A 27419-nucleotide genomic window follows, 5' to 3' on the forward strand; every position below is an offset into this window, starting at 1 on the left:
CCTCTTCAGGTCGGTATTATCTGTAATGCTGGGGAAGGAATGAGAAGGTGGCAGGAGCAATAGGGCAGGACCCAGGGGATGTGACAAAAGATGAGCTAATGCCATGTAGCTCCTGGACTCGGGGGTGGGGAAGAGGTGCCTTCAGTGAGAGTATCTCCCCTGCCCACCTTGCCAGTGCCCCACATGGGCCAATCAGGATTGATTTTGCTTTTATTTCTGCAGCTTGTTAATGTGGAAGGCCAACTGGACTGGGTATCAGGAGATCTGGTCTAGTCCCCAACTTTGTTACTCACTCACTCTGTGATCTTGAGTGAATCACAAAGAATTTTAGCATCTTGTCTGCGTGGGAATCTCTTCTACATCATTTCCAACTAACTGTCTTCCAGCCTCAGCCTAAAGACTTCACCGATGGGGAGCTCACTACCTTCCCTGGCAGCTCATTTACTTTCGCACATCTCTGGTGGTTATGGTACTCCTTTTTAAATTTACCTCTCTGCCACTTTCACTCGCTGCTTCTAGCTCATATCCATTCTCTAACCCTCAGTTTTACTCGTCTTACAAAGTGGGCAAAATGACAGCAGTAGTTTCATAAGGCTATTGTGGAGAAAAAGTGACATGCATTTAGGGTGAAAATGCTCTGAAAACAAAGAAGCACATTAATACACAGTGGTCCCTGGCATCAGAGATGGTGCAGGGCATGCCACAGAAACTGGCCTTGAAATGGATCTCCATGAGGCTAAGTTGAAGTGGGGCTGAGAAGCCCCCACCCTGCTCCTCTCCTTAGACTAGCTGGGCTGCTACTTTCCCAGGGACAGGCCCCTGTGATGGGCAGTGAGGGCATCCATCACATATGTGGAACCACAGGAGCTTAGAGTTGGAGGAGACCTTAGATCTATTCCAATGGCGTCATTTTTCAAGGGAGGAACCTGGAGCTCAGAGAAATGACCTGACTCAGCTGCCCCAGGCAGGTTCTTATTCTGGGGTTCACATGGACAGAATTTTTTGGGACAGTGGCGGTCTGTAACCTTGGATGGGGAAAAGTTTACATTATTTTCACTTATTTTCTACATCTTGATTTTCACTGACCTCTAACTGAAATTTAGCATTTCCTTCAAATGCTTTAAAACATTATTCTGAGATGGGGTTCATAGGCTTTGACAGGTGTCAAACCACCAAAGGGGTCTACCGCACTAAAAAGGTTAAAAACCCCTGCTCTGAGACCATTAGTTACACGTGAAATTGGCCACCTGCTCTGGTGGAGGGAATTTAGCTCTGAGAGTTCCCCACATTCATGAAGTCAGAAACTGGCATCCCAACCCTTTTCCCCTCCCCCTCCACAAGTGAGGTTAACTGGGAGCCCATTTGACAGATGAAGGGACTGAGGTTGAGCATGGTGGGGGGAGGAGGTAGGGCAAGGCAGGAATGCATACTCATACCCACGGGTAAAGATTGGAGAGAAAGGAGCAGAGCAGGAATCCCATTTTCTCTGATGTTGTTCCTTGGCCCAGGTTTTCCAGTGGAGAAATGGTCTTGCCACATGGCACCACAGGAACTGTGGAAACCACAGAGCCCCCATTATCTGAAGTGCAGGACTGATGGGAAAATATAAACTCCTGATTAGTGTTTTAATTTTAAGGATCTTTAGAGGAGGCTAAACAGCATGGTAGGGCCAAGTGAGAAATGCAGCATTATTAAAGCTATAAATCCACTCTGAGGCGGTGGAAAGGGAGAGACTGGGAGAGGAGGTCAGGCAGGCTTTCCTTGGGAAACCCTGGGGGTGGAGAGGAGAGCGAGGAATTTGGGGGGAGCAGGGTTGGAGAGGCTCAAAGGAGATCAAGGATGGCCAATGGACAGGCCCCTGGTCTGGGGGCTAGTACTCTTCTACTCTCCATTCCCTACTGACGGCTTCTTCGTTGAGCTGCTCTCTGATATTAGGAAAGTCACCTCTGCTTCTTGGGTCCAGCTCCTCGTCTCTAAAATGTAGCCCCATATTGTGAGAGTAAATGAGAGCATAGCCAGAAAGGTCTTTGATGACCAAGAAAGGTAAAGGGATGGGGGTGTTGAAGCTTCATTTCAAATTCTTGAGGAATGTCTTTGTCCTGGGCCCTCAGTGAATTAGTATCCCATCCAAGAACTGGACTACCTCTTGATAGAGCTGTTGCAAAACACCACATGCTCCCTCTCTTGTACCTCAAGCAGTCTTCAGATTAGCTAAGTAGATTAAGGTGGTTGAGCTCAAGAGGCCAGCCTCCCTATTGTTTTCTCACTCTCTGGTCTGAAAAGTAGAATGATGGTCCTCTTAGGATCATGGTGGAGAAGAAGGGAACTGGAAGTGGTTATTTCTGTTCTTTCTCCAGGAGTTCCAGGAACTCCTTCTCCTATCCCTAATAGTGTTGATAGCTCCATCCCAATGTCAGAGACACAGAACAAAGTTCAGAACTGGGAGGCATCTTGGAATCCAGAATATCAGAGCTGGGAGGGGCCCTAGCACACAGAATTAAGAGCTGGGAGGGACTTTAGAACACAGAAGGTCAGAGCTGAGAGGGACCTTAGAACACAGAACACTGACTGTACAGGGGCTCAGCACAGACTGGCACAGTGCTCTCTACATAGTAGATACTTAACAACTATTTGTTGATTGATTGTGTGAATAAAAATAGAACGTGGAGCTCGAAGGGACGTTAGGAATAGTTTAGCTTCATCCCTTCATACTCAGGCCTGATGAGGGGCAGCAGTCATGGCGAGGTCATGTCAGAGCCAGGACTTGAACCTGGGCCTCCTAATGACCATTGCAGGCATCGACACCTCCTTGCTCTGCTGTGCTTTATCTACTTCTTGCGTCACAGCAGGGTCTGGGGAGCATGGCTCTTCTCCAGTCCAACAGCCCACCCTCTGAGGAGCTCTTGCCCAGCTACCTCTGTCTCTCTGTTCCCATCACACACCCCTGTGAACTGTAGAGGTCCGTACTCAATGCGTCTTTCCTTCAGTGCATTCCGGGGTTAGAGAAGTGAGAGTAAAGGGGGAAGCAGAGGGAAGGGGTGGAGGAGATTGTGAACTAGGGACCTCTTTCTTGAGGGCTACACTCGCAGCAAAATACCTTCATGGAAGAAGTTGCTTGCCTTTGTGTGTGTGTGAAATATGAAATAAGGCTGGGGAAGGTAGTCCAGAGCACATGAACCTCACCCTACCTTGCCAGCTTTATTAAACATTATTCACTTTCATAACAAGTACAGTCCAGTCAAATTGACCTCTCAATGCTCCTCACACATGGCCTTCTATTTCCCATCTCTGTGTCTACACTGCCTGTTCCCCATGCTGACCCACCTTTTCTCACCAATACTTAAGAGTCCCAGGGCCCTTAAAACCTTCAGCTCAAATGCTTCCTTCTACACGGAAGCTTTTCCTGAATTCTCCAGCTGCTTATGCCTCCCCCACTCCCATAATTCTGGATATGAGAGACTGTATGCATATGCATGTGCACACACACGTGTATACACACACACCTATGTGCACACACGTATGCATGTAAGCACATACATGTACAGTGCACACACATGCATATACATATGCATGTGCACACAGTGTATGTATGCATGCAGTATGGTATGTGTGAGCATGTATGTATATGTATATATGTATGTATATGCATGATGTTTCCCCTGTGTTAACGTGGGCTCTGATGGCAGGTGACACTTCCTTTCTGGTCTGGTTCCCCAGCCTCTTACTAAGTGCTGGCTGACTGACTGATTTTGACCTTGGATGCCAGCTGTCACGTCCTCTCTTCTCCAGAGTGATGACCTCCCCAGTTTCTTCAACCCTTCCTCATGTGCCATTTTCACATTCCCCCTCAACACTACCCCCTGAATTGCTCCCCTGCCAGTTATGTCCTCTTTGTTCCTTTCTACTCATGAAAATCCTGCCCATCTTCCAAGGCCCTCCTACACCATCATGGTGCACGGAGATCTTGTCAGGGTGATGTTCTATCCCACCCAAGAGACTGAAGAACTGCTGATTTCAAGGGTCCTCAGAGGCCAGCAAATTCAACCTCTCATTTTACATAAGTGGAACTGATGTCCAGACAGGTTAAGTAACTCACAGGGCAGGATGAACAGAGTAGGACTGGAACCCAAGCTTTTTCTTTTTCAAGTATAATCTCCTTGAGGTCAGGGACCACATCTTGGGTATTTGCACCTCCAACAGGGCCTTGCACCTAATAGGTTCTGTCTACATATCCTGAGATCTGGATTCGAGTCCCAGCTCTGTGTAGAACTGACTGTGTTACCTTGGGCAGGTCATTGCCCTTCTCACCCAGTATGCTGGCTCACCTGTGCAATGAGGCCAGCAGGTTAGTGGTCCTCTAAGTTCCCTTCCCTTCAGTCTATGGCATGCATGTTGAATAGTCCATTGGGGCATTTGGGTTGTTTGGAATTGTTCATTTCAACCCAATGTAACAGCAAAGGTTTACAAAGAACCACTCATGAGCCAGGTATCTGTACTCAGGGGTGGGGATGGACATAAAAGACTGTCCCTGCCTTCTAGGGTTCTACATTCTACCTGAGGGTAGGGTGGTGCTGTCTAACATATGTCCAAAGGAGTAAATGCAAGGTATGCAAGAAGTAATTTCAAGGAGGAGGGAGTCTTAACAACCAGCAGAGAGAGAAAGGCCTCAAGTAGGAGGTGGCATCTCAGTTGGGCTTTGAAAGAAGCTAGGGATTCTGGGGCAGCAAGGTGACTCAATGGAGAGACTGCCTGGCCTGTCAGGAGTTAGGAAGACCTGAGTTGAAATTTGGCCTCACATACTTATTAGCTGTGTGACCCTAGGTGAGTCACTTAACCTGTTTGTCTTAATCCACTGGAGAACAAAATGGTGCATTGCTCCAGTAACTTTCCCAAGAAAACTCCATGGATAGTATAGTCCATGGGGGTACAAAGAGTTGGACGCAATTTAATAACTGAATCACAATAAGAGATTCTAAGAGGGAGGGGGTTCTTCTTAGACATGGGGGAGGGGCAGCCTGTGCAAAGATACAGAGGAGCCTTTTTGTTTTTTCTTGTAGTGGCTCAACTTTAGCCTCTAGTTTTACAGAACAAATCCTTTTATTAAGGGGATTTCTTCTGTGAAGTTTAGATTCAGTCAAAGAACCGCACTTGAAGACCTGAAGGGCCATGTGTGACCTTGAGGCCACAGGTTCCCTACCCCTGGATTAGAAGAAGAGTGGGGTTTCAGGGTCCCACAGATACTTTGTTTTAAATCTGGAAGGGGCTATAGACCTCCAGCCTCTGGTTTGAGGAATGAGGAAACAGTCCCCACAGAGTAAAGTTCATAGGTGACAGAGGGTGGACTTGAACCCAAGATTCACTGGTCCCCAATGCCAACCCTGCTCCCCCAGGGAAACTCATTTGATTTCACTTTAGGAAAGGTGCTTCTCCATCTCCTCTCCCACTGATTCGTAAACCGCTCCTCCCTCTCCAACACCCTATGGCTGCCTCTGCTGTTGGCTGTCTGTCACAGGCTTCTAAGCAATCTTCTGTGCCTATGTGATAAACAAAGTAAAACTCTGCCTTTCTGTCAGGGCCTCAAGAGAGAGGAGCTGTTCACAGCTCCCCAGGTTGGCAACTTTAGAGGCATACAGAAATCCTTCTTTCAGGGGAAGGGAGCCAATTGCGAAAGGTGGGGCTGGTTGGGGAGCCGGATGAGGCATTAGGTTGTGAAGGGGCTCCCAGAGCCATCTGTGTGAGGACAAGAGCATGGAAGAGGCAGAGGTGAGGCAGCTCCTCATTGACTCTGCCCTTCCTGCCCCTTCCTTGTCCCAGAGAGAGCCAGAGAAGGGACACTGTATTGCTAACTCATTTGGCAAACCTCTAGCCTCAGTAGTAAACCCTTAAAGATGATGAGGCTGGATTAGCAGCCCCTGCTTCTGTTCCTCTTTCCATGATTGGTAGGAACTGATTTTCTGGGTTACAGAAGAGTAAGATGGCGCCAGGCAGGGCCTTTCATGGTGGCTGTGGATTTTGCAAAATGCCCAGTTCTGCACCCCCCACCCCAGACACCAGCCACTTTAGATAATGAGCTGGATCCAGGCACAATTCCAGGGTTGTGTGATCTCCAACTGCCACGCTTGTTCATGGGAATCTCGTTCTGTACCCCACCTCCCTGCCCCTAGCTTCGTTCCTTTTTGAGCTGCTCATTGCCGAATGGTGAAAGAGACCAACGAAAAGCCTTGATCCTGCTTAATAAGGGGGAACTCAGCATGACACATGGGATGGCCATGCAGCACAGGCTGCTTCCTTCAGACTCAAAGGGCCTGGCTCTCCCGGAGCCATTGGCAAGATTTCACAATGTTTTTGAAATTGCCTTTTGAACAGAATTCTTCCCCATGGAGAATGTCTGGTTGGGCCTGGGGGCACAGGGATGAAAAATGGCTATTAAGGTGGAGGGAAGCCCAGCTCCAGAGAGGCAGAAAGGAGAACGGGGAGCCTGGAACCCCAGACAACAACACCTCTTAACCCAGACAGGGCCAGATTCACAAGGAGGCAGAATGGGGACCACCTGCTTGGTGTGGAACAGAAAGGAACTCCCTCTTCATTATACAACGTCCCCTTGCTAAGGTGTCCAAGAGCCTGAAACTCCACCATCAGTTAGTTATTCATTCCTATATATCCATCACTGTTTGTCTTTGAGCAGATCTCTTCTGTCTAGGCTCCAGCTTCTTTATCTGTGAAGTGAGGGTTCTTTAGGTCTCTTCCAGTCCTAGCACTCCTTCCGAGCTCTGACATTCTATGATCTAAGCTTCCTTCCAACTCTAGCCCTCCATAGTCTAAGGTCCTTCCAGTTTTAACCCCCTCAGTCCTAAGGTTCTTTTCCAGATTCAGCATTCTATAATCTCAAACTCTTGTCTTCCATGTTCAGCAAAAGAGCAGGCTGGAGAAAGGGTTAGGGAGGGGAGTTTGGTGCACAGAGTGAGCGACCTAATGGAGCCTTTCCTACAGTCACTGGGATGGTTATAGATGGTTCAGCTGCAAAGTGAAGAAAAGACTTGGACTGGGTGATCTCTAAGGTTCCTTCCAACTCCAAAAAACAGACTTTTCATGAAAGAAGAGCTGTCTTCCTCCTCCGAATTTGGTATAATCTTGCCTATCCTACAGATGACATTGGAGCCAGGCACTCTGTACCCCCATATCCCTCCCAGGGCCTAGCAGAACACTGCAAACTCATTTTGCTGCAGACCTCTGGGGGGTAGGGGTAGGAAGGGCATTAAGAAAGGGAGTCGAATCCTCTGCCCTTTATTTTGGCCCAGCTTGGTCTCATCCTGGGGCAGTAGTGGGCAGGTTGCCACATATGGAGACAACTTCCAGAACCTCTCACTACTGCTGAACCAAGGGCTTAGGGACACATCTGACTGGTGACCATCACGCTCTGGAATTCTGAATATATTATCTTGAGGATCAGTGGGCTTTTGAAAGCATCAGTCAACATATACTGGGGATGCTGTCTTTAGACTGGCTTCAGATCCCTTAAGAAGCGAGACACTAACATCTCATTCCCATCCTGCTTGCATAATTTCTCAGACCCAAGTCAGCATGTATCTGTCCATGCCCTGGGGCACAGCAATAGAAGCCCATCTTATCACTTTAATTTACTTGATACCTTTTGTTTGTCTCTCACCTTCACTTATGAATACAGCTCCTTCCCTTACCTAGTGAGCCATCCTTTGTAATAACACATTAAATCCAAAGAGGAAAAAAAAAGAGGCAGCTTGGCAAAGTTAATCCACAGATCTACGAAGCCCATCAGTATAAACAGTTTACCACATCCATAGCCCCCCACCTCGGCAATGAAGGGAGGGAAGTGAATTTTCCTAACTCTTGTCCCAGAATGCATATCTTTTTTTTTTTTTTTAATACAAGTATTCTACTGGTGTTGATGTGGGTGATGAGTCATGGAACACTATAGTGGTTGAAAAAGTTTAAAGCTTCTCCCAGAGAGCAATGGAGAGGTTCATGGCCAGTGTGAGCAGGCTGTGACACGTGATAAGGCAGAAACTGATAAAAACAAACTGAAGAAAAAGATATTAACTGAGTAAATGTATGACTGAAAAAGCTCACGAGCTGATCTCATAGATGAGACTTATACCAACCAATGGCATGGGTATTTGAAAGAGGGAGAGATCTCTTCTTTTCATGAGAAGTTTAGTTTTTGGAGTTGGAAGGAACCTTAGAGATCCCCCGTCCAAGTCCTTCCTTCACTAGACAGCTAATCACAATCACCCCAGTGACTGTGGAAAAGGTTCCATTAGGTCACTCACTCCATGAATCAAGCTCCCCTCCCTGACTCCTTCTCTAACCTGCTCTTTTGCTGAACATGGAAGAAAGGGGTTTGAGATGGTCACTGATAACTTATGGGTGGCCTGCATGCTCCAAGGGTATCCTTGGGATGTCAAGAGAATTCAATGAATGCCTGGGGCATATTGGGTAGATCAAGTCATAAAGGATGGGAAAGGAGGGATGCATTGTGATCTGCACTGTTGGAGGGAGCACGAACATCATGGAGAGCCCAGGTCCACTGGAGTCTTTAAATAATTGTTGCCCCATGGTGACCAGGACACTGAGATTCAAAGCATAGCAAGTCCTTCTGAGGACAGGCTGGGGCAGAAAGCTGAACACAGGGTGCTCAGCTGGCTGATACTATTGTGCAGACAGGGATGGGGTGGGGACAATCCCTTTGACAAGATGATTTAATGGGATTCAAGGAGGAAAAATAGGATTGTAGGGAAGGGAGCTGGCTCATAAATGAACCTTTAAAAGAAGGCACTCCAATGACTACATACAGAAAGAGCATCTTAGAGCTGTGTTTTGTGGACTTCTGAAATACTGTGCCAGGCCCAGGAGTAAAAGAAAACCACACATACACCCAAGCACATCATGCTTCAATCTATTCACCCTGGATACCAACATTGGGAATAGAGATTTTTAGGATTCTGGGGACACATCGTATTTATTCTCTAGCTCTCTGAGCATACGACTTCCGAGGGAGAACCGAGGCCTTTCAAGGGTTAGGGAAACATTGGACCCTGCACCATCCCCTGTTGTTTCCTTGTATCCTAAGATACAATGTAAGTTCCTTGAGGGCAGGAGCTGACTGGTTCTGTATCTATAGACTGTGTTGTAGTATTTCAAAGTCTGAAGGTAACTTGGAAATGCTCCAATCTGATTCCTGTCCATACAACACCTCTGAGAAGAGGCTCCCTTTGAAGGTCTCTGATGAGGGAGAAGCCACAAGGCATCGCATTGCATTCTGGGATGACTCTAAGGAGTAGAGCCTTTACACTAAAGCCTAAGCCTGTTTCTGCTTCTCTGCTGCTTCTGCTTGCTGCTCCTGGTTCCACCCTCTGGGGCCAAGCAGAACCAGCTAATCCCTCCTACACCTGACAGCCTTTCAAACACTGGAAGAGAAGATCTTGGCACCTCTCCCATTCTCCACATCTTTCAAAAAATCACTGACAGCGGTTCAGCAATTGCAGCTGTTCGTGCTTTCAGGAAGCAGGATGCAGGCCTGGTGACTTAAGCTCATCAAGGGCAGCTAGCTGCTTTCTCACTGTCTCTTCACATCACTTGGATTGAGGCTGCATGTTAACCCCTAATTTGTTTATTCTGTCTACTGCAGGCCAAAGATCATGCGTTTCCTTTGGCACAGAATGTGTGTGTTCGTCCTTCATTGCCAAAGAAGACCATGCCATCAGAGAAATAATGACATAACTCACACTTGACTTTGTTTTGAGTGAGGGAGGCTGTGCAGGTCACCAGCCTCACTTCTCCAGAGCCGTCTGGGTCCAGTGACCAGATATTCATCAGGATGACTGGAGATGACCCAGGATGAGGCAATTGGGGTTAAGTGACTTGCCCAAGGTCACACAGCTAGTGAGTGTCAAGTGTCTGAGGTGAGATTTGAACTCAAGTCCTCCTGCACTGGTACTCTATCCACTGCATCACCTAGCTGCCCTACATTTGGCAGAGAATAAAGCAGCAAAGAAAGAGTAGTTTTGCCTTCTTTCCATTGTCCTATCCACCTTACCAGAATGGCCTTGTCCCTGTCTACACCTTCTTCTTTTCCTGGCATGGCTATAAAGGCTCGTTTGGCTGTCCTTGGCCTAACCCACCACTCCTCAGCTCATCCTGAGTTTTACCCCATTGGAGGCACTAACCTAACAGGACTGTTCAACTCTGACTTTCATCTGCAGTAATCTGTCCTTGATTCCATCTTCTGAACATGTCTTTAAATTCTCAGATAGTTGATGGGCTCCCTGGGCATCCACATTAGTCTTTTTAGGTAGCTGCTAGCACCCCAACCCTTCCTCTTCATTGGAGTTTTCTCTCTGCTGATTCTCAGTTCATAGATCTCATAACACTGTGATTCTTCCTTGAGGTGCCTATCACACCGTTTAAGGACTCCATGCCAGGCTGGGGGTGTTTCCCAGATTCCTCCCTTATTTCTTCCTCCTGTCCAGGTGGTCTCTATGATAATGCTTCTCCTTCTCCCTCTGTTCATCTTCACCCAAATATTCTCCACAGGCTTTCTATCATGAGTAAATCTTCTTAATAAGCAACAATAAGCATCTTCTTCCTCCCTCCCCCAGCTCTCCTCTTGAATGGAGGGTATCCTTTGGAAGTCACATTCTAGTCAGGTTCCATCTCCATGAGCTGCCTCTTTGGGTTATGCTCTCAGGTTCATCTTGCTCATTATCCCCTCTTTGGGAAAGATTGGGGTGATGGAGCAGATAGAATACTGGGCTTGGAATTAGGAAGACCTAGTGGCAAGGTCCACCTTCTATTCTTGCCAGCTCTGTTACCACAGGCATGTTCTGTAAGTCTCAGTTTCCTCATCTCTAAAATAATCATGGTAGTTACCTTATAAGGCTGGTGTGAGACCCAAGTGAGATAATGTTCATAAAAGTATTTTATCAGTTATTATTACCATCATCATCTAGAGATCTGGGGCTATGAGTTTTTATTGATGTTTCTTCCTTCCCTCTCTTCCTCCCTCCCTCCCTCCCTTCCTTCCTTCCTTCCTTCCTTCCTTCCTTCCTTCCTTCCTTCCTTCCTTCCTTCCTTCTTTCTTTCCTCCCCCTCCCTTCCTTCTACCTTTTGTTTGTCTTCTCCCTCCTTTCTTACTAAGGTAGAAAAATGAATAAAGCATTGGGTCTGAAGCAAGAAAGGTCTGAGTTCAAATACAGCCTCAAGCATTTGGGCAAATCATTTTACTGTGAGTCACTTTAATATTATTTATCTCAGTTTCCTCAACTGTAAAATGAGAATCAAAATAGCATCTACCTCCCAGGGTTGTTGTATGGCTCAAAGAAAATAAGATTTGTGAAGTGTTTCGCATAGTGCTTGACATATAGTAATGAATACTTTCTTCTTCTTCCTCTCCTTTCTCCTCTTTCTCCTTGGTCCTCCTTTTTAAAAAGATTTTGTTTCCTGTGAATTACTGGACTTTTCTACTGCTAGCTTTCTTCCTATGTTGTAGCTGCTACTCTCTATTTTGCCCCCTTTCCTTTCTACAATCCCTTTTAAAGTTGAGCTTCTCCTGAATAATCTCAGTCCTCTCTGCTTTCTAATCCATTCCCTACACAACTGCCAAAAGAATATTCCCATGAACAGGTCACTCCAGTGACTCCCCATTGCCAGCAGAATCAAATATCAGCTCTTCTGTTGAACCTCTAAAGCCTTTAAGAACTTGGTCCCTTCCTTCCTTTCTGATCTCATTACACATCTGTGTACTCTACTGGTTCTCCTGTTATCGCTCACACATGACATGCCATCTCCTGTCTCCATGGACAAAGTCCTCATGCCTGGAATGTACTCCCTCCTCTCTTCTGCCTCTTGGAATCCCTGGCTTCCTCCCAAACTTGAGTGCTATCTCCTATGTAATGCTTTTGCTGATTCCCTTGGTTTCCATAGCTTGCCCCAAATTACTCTGTCTTTATTGTGTAAATATTTATATTGTACATGCTTCTCCTGATAGAATCTAAGCTTCTTGAAGGCAAGGATTGTTTCGTTTTTGTCTTTGTAGCCTTAGAAGCCAGAACATTGCCTGGCACATAGAAAGTGCTTAATAAATGATTGTCCCTTGATCCAGTTTATAAGGCTCCAGGCAAATATATTTGGATTAGCTCATATTCTGTGCCCTCTCCTTCTGTCCAAGAGCTCACCACTTCATGATCCAAAAATCCAAAGTCCTGTTCTCAGACACCATTATCAACTAGCTGCTCATTGAGTTAATTTCCATCTCACTTCCAAAGCCCTCCCTTCCAACATCTTTGCCATCAAGGTCTCTACTTTATTTTCCAAGATTTCAGAATACCCAGAAATACTTTCTAGATTTTTCTGGCAGTATCATTTGTCCCTATGAGATTTACTAGAAGAGGGAAGTGGTCATAAGGTTTAAAAGTTCTCTTTATTATTCTCCATGAATAGAATGTCACCAATAACTGTCTTTTCTTCCAACTCTTTTGGGAGGATCTCTCTCTCTTTTATATCAGTTGTGCATCATCAGCATCTTCAGCACTGACTTTTCTACAGTTCTTTTTCTATTAAAGTCACAAAAATGCTTTACATAAACATAGTTTCAAATTATTTAGAGGTTCTCAATCTGAGGTCCATAGGTCTGTGGGACAGATTTCCTGGGGTCCATGAACTTGGATTGGGGGGAAAATATCAATCATTACTTTAATATAATTGGCTTCCTTTGTAATCATATAAACTATATTTTGTGAATTTGCCAACATGATTCTGAGAAAGGGTTCTTAGGCTTCACCAGACTGACTGTTCAAGGGGTCCTTGATACATAAAAGACGTTCAGGCTAAAGAAAGGCTCCCAGTGTGTCATATGTATTCATTAGAGCATCAATTAAAACATTATTTAGTGCTTAGTGCTTACCAGATACTGCCAGTTGTTGCCCTAAAGAAGCTTACATTCTACTGGGATTATATGCAGATTATGAGAAGGGGAAAAAGGATTTTGATTTATTCAGTCAGAGGCACTGCTCACATTCGAGTCCATACATTTAGGGCTAGAAGGGACCCTTGGGGTGATGTAGCCCAATTCTTTCAATTACAGTTGCAAGTGACTTGCTACAATTGCACAGGTAGTGAGTGGCCCAGAGACAGAATTGGAAAGCTGGTCCTCTGACTTCAAACCCAGGGTGTTTTCTGCTGCGGCCCCATGCAGCTTCCTTTATCCCCTGGAATGTCACAGATATACATCCATTATGCCATTTGATCTTTACAACAACACCATGAAAAAGATACTATAGCAGTGTTTGGAGTAAGGATGGACCTTGACTCTTATTAGCTGGGTAATCATGAGCAAATTAAGCTCTCTGAGCCTCAGTTTTCTTTTCAGTAAACTGGGAATATTGTGATAATACCTATAGTATCTTTTTCACAGAGCTCCACAGGGCTCTGCTCCTCCTCAGAGTATAGCTCCATGAGGTCAGTAAGGAGAGAACCTCAGACCTTTGACATAGCTCCAAGTGTTTAGCAGGTCTTTCTTCTGTCCTCTCCTGGGCCATCTCTCCCTCCATCCCCTCGTCGTGATCCAGGCCAAGGTTCCTTTCTGTCCCTTTCTATTTATTTCTCTTTGTTATTCCTCAGAAGCATTTCCACCATTCTTTCATGGAGCTTTTACATCCTCTCTAGTAGCCTGGTATGGAGGTGAGTCATTCTGTCAGCTCCCCTGTCTTTCCTTCTAGGAAGACAACCAACCTGGGCTCTGGGCACACTTAACAGCTGCTGGCAATGGCAGATATATGTGCGTGCTGTGGAGGTTGTGGCCATGCTCCCCTGGTCCTGCATTCTTACTAACTCTAGCCAGAATCCCTATTCTACAGATGAGAAAACCAAGGCTCATGTGCAGTTAAATGTCTTATCCACAGTTACACAGCTAAGTATCAGAGGCAAGACTGAACTCTAGGTTTTTCCAGACTCCAAATCTATTACTGTTGAATTGAGTCACCTTCCTTGTATGGCAGTTAGTGCAAATATTATTATTCTCATAAGTGAAGCTCAGACAGATTGGGGGTTCAATTCATTTCAATAAGCACCTACTATGTGTCACACAGTGGGCTATGTATGGTAGGTGATGCTGCATAGTAGAAGGGCACTGGAATTGGGAGCCAACTTGGATTTGAATTCCAGTTCTGCTACTTCTGCCTTTGTGAGCCTGGGCCAAGCCCTGTGACCTTCTTGGCCTCATTTTCTGCATCTGTATATGGGGTTGATAATACCTAATAATAGTTGCTTGGCTTTGTATGGTGATTTGAGACTGGCCCAGCACTTTCCTTTCGCCTTCAATAATATTACGGGTTAGGCCTGAGCTTTAATTAGTATAGAAAACCCCCTCTATCAGTCCAGGGCTCTTTCTAGTGTGGTATCTCATCCCCTAATAGAATGTAAGGTCCTTGAGGGAAGAGGTGGCATTCTTTTTGTCCCTGTATCTATATGTCTGGCACACAGTAGTGCTTAATAAATGTTTGTTGATTGATCCTATTGTCAGTAGGAAAGCAATTTGGCAAACATTTGTTAAGCCCCTATTGTGTGCCAGGCACAGACCAGTCAAGATGATCACAAAGGCTCCATCATCATTATCTCTTCAGATCCTGTCTCTTAGTTGGTCACTCAGACCCTGGAGAGCTCTTTACAAATAGGTAAACAGAAAAGTCTGAGGCCTTGGTGTTTAAACAATGGCTAAGGGGACAAAGTGATGTGGATAAAGCATTGGCCTGGGTGCCCAGAGTTCAGGCTCTGCATCTGACTCCACTGCCTGCCAGCTGGGTAACTTTTGTGTCCTTACATCTCTCTAGACCTTGGCTGCCTCCTCTGTAGAAGGAGGAAGCTGGAGAACATGATGAGTCTGTGATCTTTAAGGTCTCTGTCGATTGACATTTTACATTCTCAAGGCCATCCGACTCTAGCACTCTATGTTCCATGTTCCAAGGTCTCTTCCAGCTCTGCCATTCTAAGTTCTGTGTTCTGGGTCTGTGTTCTAGGGCTCCTTGTAGCTCCTACAGTCTATCCTCCAAATTCTAAGGTCTCTTCCAGCTCTAACATTCCAAGTTCTGTGTTTTAATTCCCCTTCCACTGCCTACATTTCTATATTCCATGTTTTAAGTCTCTAACATTCTATATTCTGTGTTCCAGGGCCCCTTCTAGCTCCTAATTTTCTGTTTTCCATGTTCTAAGGTCTCTAATATTCTACATTTTATTTTCTAGGCTCCTTCTAGCTCCTGCATTTCCTTTTTCCAGGTTTTAAGTTTCTAACATTCTATATTCTGTGTTCTAGGGGCCCTTCCAGCTCTGACCTCAAACATTTTAAGTCTAGACCACATCTCTCCCTCTACTAAAAGGGCTGGAGACTGTGGAAAGCACAACAGACAGGGTGCTGTGCTCAACTGGCTGACATTTCAGCTTCCAAAGATCTCTCCCCTAGGAGCCGATCTAATTTCCGTCCTGTGAAAAGCTGTTGTCTCTCACACACATGCACAAGCAATACCCTCTGTGGCCACAGATAGCTGCTTCAATAGCATTTAATTTACCTGGGAGCTGAAGGCAAGGATGAAAAATATGTATCAGAGATGGTGTCAGGATTGGGAGCCATGATAAATGTAAAGTAACTCAACCTTATGTACTGGGAGTTCTTGGGTGAGGGAGGCTACTGGGAACCAAACCATGTGTGTGCATGTGTGGGGGAAGAGATGGGAAGCCTCAGAGGAAGCTGGCCCAGGATGAGGCTTTGAAGGCACCAGCAGCTCACAGTAGCTCACTGTGAAGTCCCTTTCCTTTTCTGGGTCTCATCTGTAAAATTAGGAGGCCAGGCTACATGGTATCTAAGGTCCCTCTCAGCTCTTCCATTCTCTGATCTCTGTTCCAAGGTCCCTTCCAGCTCTGATATCCAAAGATTCTATGATTCTGTGTCACAGTGGTGTGCAGGCAGCCCTCAGGAAGAGTGTATTTCATAATGGGTGAGGTGGAATGTAATTCAGTTGTCCCCTTTCTTCTTCCACGCAGTCCCTGGGGGTGGTGGGGAGCAAGGAGTGTTAATGGCCTCCCTCCATTTCAGGGCACAAAAGGAACTTCATATATTATCAGATAGCAAAGTGAAGGGGACACTTATTAAAGCACCCCCAAACACTCCCGGGCCTAAAGGCTGACCTGGATTCTTTGGTTTCCCCTTTCTCCCTGCCCTCCCCACCCCATGTCCCTCATCAGCCTGGAGGCAGTGCAGAACCACTGTAAAGAATGTGTTGCGCTGGACCGAACTCTAGTTTTTGTCCAGTGCACAATTCAGGCCCCCACAGGCTGACCCAGGGCTGTTTGCTGAGGTGTGCTCCTTCAAAAAACCTTTATGACAGCCACAACCACAAGGACATTCTAGAGTTTTATTTCATAGGCTGTGCAACCATAAAAGACCTTTGAGATCATCTTCCCTCCTAAATTTCCAGATAAGGAAATTGAGACCCAGGAAGGTTCAGTGACCCTAATATTATATGGGTAGTAAGTAATCAGCAGAATTAGGATTTAAACTGAGGCCTCCTGACTTCACTTCCAGTGTTCTTTCTGCTTTTTCAACCTGTTCTTTCCCCTCACAAGTTGTACTTTCTTTTCTCATGTTAAATGCTCTGTGAAAGTGTAGATATTCCTGTGGACATACCTGTACTGGCAGGTAGGTATCTCCTGGGCTTCTAGATACATAGTGGAACTACAGTTCTAAAATTCTAGCTCATGAGCCCCCACTGATGGGCATCCCTTCAATGGTCAGAGTATAAAAACAGCTAACTCAAAGCAAAAGCATTTACCGAGATGGCCTTAGAGCAGGGGTTCTTAACTGAGGGTCCATGAGATTGTTTTAAAAACTATTTTGATAACTTTATTTCAATATGATTGTTTTTCTTTGAAATCCCATCATATGTATTTCATTTTATGCATTTTTGAACATTATTCTGGGGTCCATAGACTAAACTAGTCTGCCCAAGGAGTCAATGATCTTCGGGCTTTAGAGCCCTCTCTGACAACCATCATTACAAAGCATTCTCCCACAAACCAGGGGTATGCTCTCCCACAAACATGCACAGCATCCGTGGGAAGAGTGCATATGCAAATAGAGCACACTGATAGGGCAGCATGCACTGGGGGAGCATATACGACCTAATGTCTGAGATACTGTGGGAACTCTGGATTCTTTCTCTTTTTGGTGCCAAGATAACCTGAGTTCAAATCCTGACTGACATATCTTGACTGAGGGACCTCGCATTGCTCCAGGCACTTCTCTAGAACAATAAGATGCAAAAGATGTGACCTGCATTAGTGGAGGGAGTTTCCTCACAGAGAAGTCCCCTTGAGACTGTTTTGGAAATAGAACTTTACTGCTTTCAAAATGTTTTTTGTTTTTTGTTTTTTTTATCATCTAGGCAGCCAGGTGGATAGAATGCTGGGCCAGGTGTCAGGAAGACCCAAGTTAAAATTTGGCCTCAGATATTTATTAGATGTGGGAACCTGAGCAAGTCACTTAACCTCTCTCCAAGAGTTGTTGTGAGGATCAAATGAGATAACATTTGTAAAGTGCTTAGCACAGTGCCAGGCACATAATAGGGGTGATATAAATGATGAGCATTTAGCAAAGCCTCTTTCCCTCTCCTGCTCCAAATACAAACTGTAAGCCTATACTTGCCTACACCCTTTGGTCCACTTAGTCTATGAATGCCTTGCCACTAGGTGTACCTATCGACTTTCTGGGTGCTATGCAATCCAAACCCACAGATTAGCCAAGAAATGAGATGGCATGGCTGTGAGACGCCCATCTTTGGACACAGAAGTGAGGTCTTGTAGAGGTGCATGGTCCCTTAGCACTGCAGTGGTCTTGGCTGAGGAGGCCCCCTGGTTCCCAGGCTGGAAGATGGGCTTGCTAACCACAGAGGTAGCTGGATCTGTACAGATGCCCTGAGAAAACTCCCAGCAGCCAAGATCTTAATGAAGCCTTCCTACAGCCCCAGAGGCAGTGACGAGCCAGGGAAGACAAAGTAGAACCTGCCTAGGAAGTTTTCCCTGGAAGATACTTTTTCCCAAGACCTCATTTCCATCTATTTTGCTCTGGGAGGGGAAAAGAATGGGAGTGATAATTCCAACCTGGAGCCTGAGGAGAAGAGCCCTCAGGTGGAAAAATGAGGAGAAAGAGCCCTGGTCTGGAGGGAAGAGACCTTGGTTTTAGGTCAGGCCAGGGTCTGTTACAAATAGTAAGAGCTCACAGGGGCTGGCCTTGGAGGCTGGAAGAGCTGGGTTCAAGTCTCGCCTCTGATCCATACTGGTGACCATGGGCTAAGTTGGTTAGCAGATGGTATGGTAAGAACACTAGTTCTGCAGTCTGAGGACCTGCGTTGAAATCCCACCTTAGATGCTTAATACCTGGGCTACCTTAGGTAAATCACTTCAACTTTCTGAGCCTAAATTTCCTCATCTGTAAAATGACAGGGTTGGACGGACACCTCTAAGGCCCCCTCCAGCTCTAGACCAGACATTACCTCTAAGTTGCAGCAACTTCCCAATCCCCAACCCTCCACCACCATCAGGGTGGGGGAGGGGGGCATGTGTGACTCCCCACTATGAATTCTCTCCATGGATAAAATCATATGTCAAGACCATAGGGCAAGGAGACTTAACCTGGGGTCCATGGACTTGATAAGCATATTTCAATACTGATTTCCTTGGTAAACCAAAGTATTGTCATTTTATGCATTTAGAAATATGATTCTGAACAGGGGCCTCAGGCTTTATTAGACTTCAAAAGGTTGACATAAAAAAGGGTAAGAACCTCTATAACAAAGAAACCTGACATCCTGTATGGACATATTGATTATGATACTTCTTTATGCCTTTTTTCACAAGCAAATCAACATGTTTTATGTTCTGTGACACAAGGCGCTTTCCATCTCTGAAACTCTTTGTTCTATCACTGAGTGTCTAATTTTATCATTTGTATACGAAAATAAAATTTGTATATAAAAGTAATTTGTATATGAAAATAAAATTTGTATATAAAATTGTAATATAAAATGCTTTGTATATAAAAATAAAATTTGTCTATAAAAATTGTAATATAAAATAATTTGTATATAAAAATAATTTAGGTGCCTGGGGTACTGAGAAATTAAGTGACTTGCTCAGGGAGACAGGAGGTGAGGTTCGACCCCACGTCTTCTAGATTCTTTATCCTCTTCTCAGTTGTTCTCTAAGGTTATCAGTCACAGAGAAGCTGCTTGTCCACAATGATAGAGGATGTTCCTCATAAGAAGATTTTTCAACTGATGAAACCATAGGACCTGTAAAATAGATTTTAAATCTAATGTGTGTGTGTGTGTGTGTGTGTGTATGTAATATTGGATATTATGTCCAACCTTCTCATCCTCCCATATGTCATTTCATCTTCAGAGTCCATGTCTTTGTGCACACCATCCCTCCTGCCTCACATATATTATCTCTGTTCCCCTCTCCCCTAACTTCATGGCTTGAAATCCCCAGCTTCCCTCCATTCAAGTGTCATTTGCTATAACAAGCCTTTTCCAATTCTTTCAGCTGCCAGTACCTCTGCTCCACTCCCCCAATAAACCATCCTTGTATACCTTGTATATATTGTTTCTCTTTCTTTCTTTTTTTCTTTCTTTCCTTCTTTCTTTCTTTCCTTCCCTCTTTCCTTCCTTCCTTCTTTTTCTTTCTTTCTCTCTTTTCTTCTTTTTCTTTCTTTCTCTCTTTCTCTCTTTTCTTCTCTTTCTTCCTTCCTTTCTTCCTTCCTTCCTTTCTTTCTCTCTTTATTTCTTTCTTCATGTACACACAAACACATAGATATGTATACATGTGCCCATGCAGATTATAATCTCCCTGAGGGCATAGATTGTTTCATTTGTTTCCTTATTGTCCCTGGCACTCAACACACAGTAGCTGCTTGATAAATGCTTGATTCATTATTTCCATTTTAAAGATGGAGAAACCAAGGCTTAGAAGAAGCTAAGTGACTTGGCCAGGGTCTCACAACTAAAGAATATCAGAGTAAGTATTTGAATCTGGCCGTTTTTTTGATTCCAAGTTGAGTCTTGGGTCTCATTTTTCTTATCTTGTGAAATAAAAAGTTGGATTATATTAGGGGTTCTTAACCGTGTGTGTGTGTGTGTGTGTGTGCGTGTGTGTGTGTGTGTGTGTGTGTGTGTGTGTGTGTGATGGACTCCCTTGGGTAGTCTGGTGAAGCCTGTGGATCCCTTCTCAGAATTTTAAACGTATAAAATAAAATACAGTACCAAGGAAATCAATTATATTGAAATAAAGATGTAATTTTTTTCCTATCCAATTTCATAGCCTCCTTGAAATCCATCCAAGAGCCCCTTGGGGATTTGCTGACCCCAGTTTTAAGAACCCTTGGACTAGAAGGTCCCATCTGGTGTTTTATGTTCTAATGTTCTTTCCAATTTTAATAATGTTCTAATGTCCTTTCCAGCTCATCCTATGGTCTACGGTCCCTTCCAGCTCTGACATTCTCTGTTCTAAAATGCCTGCCAGGTCTGACATTCTTTGCATCTAATGACAAAAAGGTGGCAAACAGTGGCTCTTCCTCCCTCACCCCCCAACATGGCCTGCTTCCAACGTAGTCTGTTCCCAGGCCTGACGGATGAAAAGGTAATTCAAGCAACTGATGTGCACAAACAAGTTGGCAAAGTGCTTCGCAACACAACGGAAATTAAAATGTAGAGTCCTGATTGATACGGTGAATGGAAACAGCAGCCGGCTTGGCTGATGCAGTGCTGAGACAGTGGGCTTAAACAACACTTCAAGTCAGTTTAATGAATATTTCCAGACATCTCCTCTACCTCGGAGCAGCAGGAGCGCGCAAGGAATAGGGGACCTGTTAAAACTATTTATACCCTACCTGCCAATTGACAGGGTAATCGCATTTCCTCTCTGCCTTGACTTTTATTCTCCAATGGTATTTTGGGGGAAAAATCTAAGAAACTCAGCTGGCAAAACTGGGAGCCCCAAGCAAGTTCTCTTTGGAGAGAGTCTGAAAAATTTAAAAACAACCCTGGAAAAAAATACAGGAACATTGGATGGAGTCAGGAGAGCTAGATTCCATTCTTGGTGTGCCACTAACAAAGAGGTGTGGGGGAACTGGCACCATCCTTGAGCCTCTGTCTCTTCACCCATAGAGCCCATCTTGAAGGTATCTGTTGGCTCTGAGGGTCCATGTTCTATGTGTGGAGAACACCCTGGGATCTAAGAGTCCTTTCACACCTGACATTCTATGGTGATGGTCTTTGGCTCCTCCTAGCTCAGACATTTTGTGTCCTGTGCTCTAAGTCCCCTTTCAGCTCCCTTTTCCCTTGTGTTTGGAACCCACCCTTGGGCACATACATTCGTTCCAACATCATCAGAATCCCACTCTAGGGACCAGCACTGACCAAGCCTTGTAACCTCACCAGGAGCCTGGACATGGCTCTCCCTCATTGAGCTGCACTCCAAAGGTAACTACAGGCAAGCTGCCCTCAGCAGCCATGAACCTTGTTCTCTGGGAGGTGAAGGCCCCCTCTTTAATTCCCATCAGGGCAGAATTTGGCAAGCTAGCTGCTAGGATGAATAGGATTTGGAAGAGCTGTTAAATATCCGAGGCCCAGAGAGGTGCCCACTGCTCAGAGAGCAGTACAATACGTACTCACAGGGACTTAGAGATGGGATTGGAGTCACCCCTTGAAAATTTCCTTGGTGATAATAGGAGCTTAATGTTACTTTAATGTACATAATCCTTGCCCAGACATTGCTCGCACCTCAAACTGTGCCCAGCACAAGCTGACCTGAAGAGTTGGGCTGTCATCTGGGGTAGATGACACTCTTTTAGAAAGTGGTGGATTTGGTTTATCAGATGCTGTTTTCTTCTCTTTCTCTGAATTCCCTATCTCGTCTACTCCAGGGCACAGTTGGAGGGGCCTTCAGAGAAGGCACGATAAAGCTATTCATCAAATCCCCCCCAGCTCCCTACTCTTGTGACTCACAACAACAGTTGCTATTTGTGCCTGAGGACAGCCAGGCTGAGTCACTCTCATCTCCCTAGTCCAGAACCTCACCCCACCCTCCAAGATCTTATGTGGGCTGAGAGAGGACAGTAACAGGTGGGGCCTGTCAACTAGGATCTCCAAGTGCTTTAGGAATTTGCTCCGAGGCCTGGTGCCCAGAGAGAAAAGTGCAGCAGGACATCTGTGACCAAATCTTGACTCTGCTTTTCCTAGCTCATGATCTTGGGAAAGGTCTGTGACCTGGCTGGGCTTCAGTCTCCTTATCTGTAAAACAAGGGTGGAGATGATGGGCCGTTGAATTCTCTGATACAAACACAGGGAAAGTCACAGGATGTTAGAAGCAGCCCCAGGACTCCTGAGGCACTTTCCTCATGACAATCCAAGTCGAAAAGTTATCACCGGCAGAATGAGGGCTCCCTGGGGGGAGCAGACCTTTGATTGTCATCATGTCCCCACCACCTTATGGTGCTTTGCATATGTCGAGAACACAAATATTCACAGAACTGAACTGAATTTAAACACAGCTGAGTAAACTGAGGCTCAGAGAGGATCCCATACAGCTCATCATAAGCAAACAGAGATACTATTCTAACTCAGGTTCTCTGACTCAGCATACGGGACTTTCTATTACATCGTAATAGCTCCTAGTATTTTATGTTCTATGTACTAAGTTTGCTCCCGGCTCTGACATTCTCTATTCTAAGGTTCCTCCCAGATCTGTCCTTCTGTATTTGAAGGTTCCTCCCAGCTATGTGTAAGGTCCTTCCTCGTTCTGACCTTCTCCGTCCTAAGGTCCTTCCCAGCTCTGACATTCTAGGTTTTCAGATACTTCCCATTCCATGTAGGAAGCTAAGTGTCACGTAGACAGAGCACTGAACCTAGACACAGGAAGATCAGAATTCAAATACTTCCTCAGACACTTGTGTATGACCCTGGGCACACTCACATGCTTTCTGCAGTTTCCTCATCTGTAAAATAAGCGTAATAATAGCACCTACCTCCCAGGGTTGCTGTGAGTACTGAGTGAGATCATACATGTAAAGGACACAGTAGGCAGGACATAAGCGCTAGCTAGCTAGAATGCTGACGACAAGGGGATGTGTGATGATGTTCTAAGGTTGCTTCCTAGCTGCGAGATTCTGGTTCTAAGGAATCTTCCAGCTCTGAGAGCCTGTGTTTTACAAATGAATGATAAAGCTTTCAACAAGCACTTACTATGTGCAAAGCTCCGGGCTTCAGGTTTTCTACCCAAACTCCTCCCTCCTCTGTAAGGGCTCTGTAGAGCAATGGCCTACTTGTGATCACCTGACAAGCAGTCCCCCAGCCAGCCCTTCTCTTTAGAAACAAATCAGCAGATAAACAAGAAAAAAAAACCCTAGAATATCAGTCACCAACAACTGGCAAGGCAGAAGCCTGCCAACAGCTGGGGCTGGGGGTAGGGGCATCTCCTAAAGCCTGGCAAACTGCTTGGTGAATTTAAAATGCTGATCACTGGCCCAGTCTTATTGACAGGGATGTCTTGTTTCCTGCCAGAGTCCCTGGAGGGGGTCTTCAGTTGCACGGCATTACTCTGGCATGGAGCAGAAACAGAAGCTCACAGGCCCAGATTCACTTGCACACACACAGTCATCCTGGCACAGCCTCTGCTGCCCACACTTACAGCAGCCCCTCAATTCCCACCCAGCAGGGACTTGCTGCCCCATCAGCTCCAAGGTGGGCAGGCAGAGCCAATTCTGGCCTGGCTGCTGGCTCAGGAGCGAATGAACCCTGTGGACTCACTATAGCCTGACAACAATAATATTTTTATTGGGACTGGATCTGTGATTTCATCGCCTAGGGAACTACTCACAAGAAAATATCCTTTTCCAATGCACATCAGTATCTCCTACGCAGTTCTTTACGGGGGAGGGCACTAGAGAAATGGCCATTCTCCTGACTCAGCAGTGGTTTGTCTCTGGTGGCAGAAGCAGGGCAAAGTTCTCTCCATCCAATCCCCAGATCAGGATAAAAGGCTTTGGGTTTAGAAGGGTCTTCAAGATCAACTGCTGTAACCCCTCATTTTATAGATGGGGACCACTGACATTCAGAGACTTAACCAAAATCACATAGATAGTGTGGAAAAGAGCTGGGATTTGAACCCAGGATCTTCAAGGTCAAATCTAGTGTTTTTCTTAAGTCAGTACATTGAGTTGTTATCAGGAATCAGGACGGGGAGAATCCCCCTAAAAGTTGGAGGACTCCAGTGCAGCTGCACTAGCTGCTCAATCAAGTTACATCCAGGACAACCTTGGGAGATCTGGGGTTATCCGAGCTCCAGGAACCTGTCACCATCATTCACTCCTATGTTCACAACCTTGGGGTTATCACTGGTAATTTCTTCTCTTTTGCCCTTTACGTTCAGTCAGGTATCAGTTTCTACGTTTGCCACATCTGATCCTTTCTCTGTTTCACCACTAGCCACAAGATTCCAGACTGCCCTCTCCTTCCTGGGGTCCATCCTTCATGTTGTCTTCAGGCCAAATTTGGTTGGTTCCTTCTCGAAGAGTCAAGATGACATCACTATGCTAGAGCCAAGTTTCAGTGTGTCTGACTATGGCTGATCAGAGCAAGATAAGCTTGGAATGCTCTACCACAAGTGTAGCACAGATCGTCCTTCTAAACGTCGGAAGGCTAAATATACTTATACATGAATGTAGAACATGGTTGGGCAGGTAGGTGGTGCCATAGTGCAGAGAGCACTGGGCTTGGAACCAGGAAGACTTATCATCATGAGTTCAAATCCCGTATCAGAAGTTTACTAGCTGTGTGACCCTGCACAAATCACCTCATCCTATTTGCCTCAATCTCTTATCTGTCAAATGATCTGCAGAAGGAAATGGCAAACCACTCCAGTTTCTGCCAAGAAAATCCAAATGGGGTCATGGAGAGTTGGACACAACTAGATGACCCAACAACAAGAACATGGTCATATCACAAGCTTTAGTCATTACCTCTTGCCTCCTAGGGAAGCCCAAACTTTTCTTCCTTAGCATTCAGTTCCCAGCTGCCCCATACAGTGAGTAGGTTGCACATGGCATGCACTTAGCATGTCTGCTGAATTGAATTCCATGTACAAACCTGTCCTTTGAGATGATGGAAGGAGGGCAAGGCTTGGGGGAGACATTGTTCATCTTACTGATAGAAATGAACACACACACGGAGTCTTACTAGCTTAAAACCCCACTAAGACTTTCAAGTAAATGAGCTGTGCTTAGCTCAAGAATGTAAAGGAAGGATGCATCACTCTCCAGGCTGAGCTCTAGTAACAATAATGGCTAGCACTTCTAGCCATTTTAAGTTTAAGGCATATATGACTTCATCTGATTCTCCAAACAATTCTGTGAAGTAGGTGCTAACATAATACTTATTAAATAGCAGAGAAAGCTGGGGCTGAAGGAGTTAGGTCACACTGGCTCCAGGTCACACACCTAGGAAGGACCTGAAGGGGGGCATGGTCTTCCTACCTCCAAATCCAGCAGTCTGTTCACTACATCAAGTTGCTGCTTCTTCAGTGAAATGACTGTTGGTTCATTAATTGATGGAAGAGGAGGAGATAGAGGAAGAAGAAAAATCAAAGAGTAAGAAAATGAAAATGGAGAGAAAAAAAGATAAAGAAAAAAGAAGAAAAATAAGAAAGAAAATAAGGAATGAAGGAAGGAGGAAAGAACAGGAAAGAAAAATAGAGATGGAAACAGGTAAGGGTGAGTAGGATTCCTATCCTGGCAGGGTCATTCACTAGCTGTGTGGACCTGGGCAAGTCGCTTTATGTTTCTGGGCCTCCAGCCCTACTCTGTTTAAGTGAGGTGCCTAGGGTAGAAGACCCCTACACACCTGACAATTCTAAATCCCATGGTGCAGTGGCATTCGGGAGAAGTCAGAGTGGGAACTGTATTGTGGATACACTAGTTAGACCCATTCCAAAGTTCTGGGGCTTTATGTTGAGAGAGGAAAGCAAAGAGTGCCAAAGTGACTCCTCAATCCCTTTCACAACCTTGCCAGAGAGGTCGGAAATCCCTCCCTGGGAAACAATAGAATGGAGAATGCAAGGGTTAGAAGGGCCCATAGAACACAATAATGGGTCAGAAGGGCCCTTATTAACAGAACAGGGAATGTCAGAACTGGAAGGGTCCTTAGAATACCAAACATATGATTTCAGGGACAGAAGTGGCCCTGGGTCACAAGGCATTATGCAGAGAACACAGTAACTGTAATTTAGAGTCTCTAATTTAGAGACCAATTAGTCTAACCCCTTCATTTTAAAGATGAAGAAAATAAGGGGAGAAGTGAGCTGGAAGCAGGCCTCAGGTGTCCTGACTCTCACTGGGGTCCAGAGCTCTCCTGAGCTGCTTGTGGCCTGGTAGGAGAAAGAAAGAGGCAGCCAACCTTTCCCTCATCATGAGTGCTGGAACCAGTTTTCAGGAGAGGCAGAGGAAAGAACTGCCTTTTCACCCCCACAGAAGTAAACAGGAACATAATCCTAGACCATGATGACATGACTTTAATGGTAAGGTCTCCTGGCAGCTACAGAGCATCGGCCTGGGCAGCCCAGTTACATTTATAGAAAAAATCTACATCTGAGCACAAAGAGATGAACGGTGGGATATTTTCTGATTGGTAAAGGCCTCAATAGCTCAGCTTGCCCCCTGGAGAAGTCCAAGTTTAACACCACCTGCTAACCAGGGGATTCTCTGCCTTTGGCCGTTGGTGTTGCGTTCAGCATCAGGAGCCTGAGGGGCAGGCACACTTTGCGCTAAAGCCCAGCTCTAGAGAAGGTGCCAAACCCTCACCTCAGCCAGGTGTTGTACTACCTACAGTCATAATTTGAACAATAGTGAACTCCCATCTCTCAACCTCTTCAGTGTCTCCATGGACCTCTGGTCCTGTCAATGTGAGAAGTCCTCTCCCTGGTGCCGATCCCACTCCTCTCACTCACTTCCATCCTGTACCACTGCTTTCCATATCATCCAAAAAATCTTTTCTAGAGGACCCATCTGGAAATCATCTTGGAAGCCTATTTCTGGATTTTAAAGTTGACACTGGATCATGGGACCTTTCTAACTGACTTAGAGCTGAAAACTCTTATATTTACTATTTCCCCCATTAGGATGTGAGCTTCCTGAGAGCAGGGAGTATCTGGCTTTTCTGTTGGTATTTCTAACACTTAGTTCAGGGTTTTGAATATAGTAAGTGCTTAATAAATGCTTTTCATTCATTCATTTGGATTGTTCATCTGCTACTTCCTGTTCCTGTATGTGACCAGCACATCTCCTTTCTAGC

General features: G+C 45.4%; 1 protein-coding gene and 1 long non-coding RNA gene across 6 annotated transcripts in view; one reads left to right on the forward strand and one right to left on the reverse strand.

The window, feature by feature from the left end:
• Positions 1-27419, reverse strand: part of LOC140509884 (transmembrane protein 263-like) — a 357693-nt gene that overhangs the window by 202311 nt on the left and 127963 nt on the right. The window lies entirely within an intron of this gene.
• On the forward strand, positions 14695-21453 carry LOC140509886 (uncharacterized). Its single transcript, XR_011968977.1, has 3 exons — positions 14695-14832; positions 20027-20094; positions 20537-21453. It is a non-coding gene; the product is annotated as an uncharacterized lncRNA (long non-coding RNA).

This window comes from Notamacropus eugenii, chromosome 6, assembly GCF_028372415.1.
Source record: "Notamacropus eugenii isolate mMacEug1 chromosome 6, mMacEug1.pri_v2, whole genome shotgun sequence".
NCBI classification, from domain to species: Eukaryota; Metazoa; Chordata; class Mammalia; order Diprotodontia; family Macropodidae; genus Notamacropus; species Notamacropus eugenii.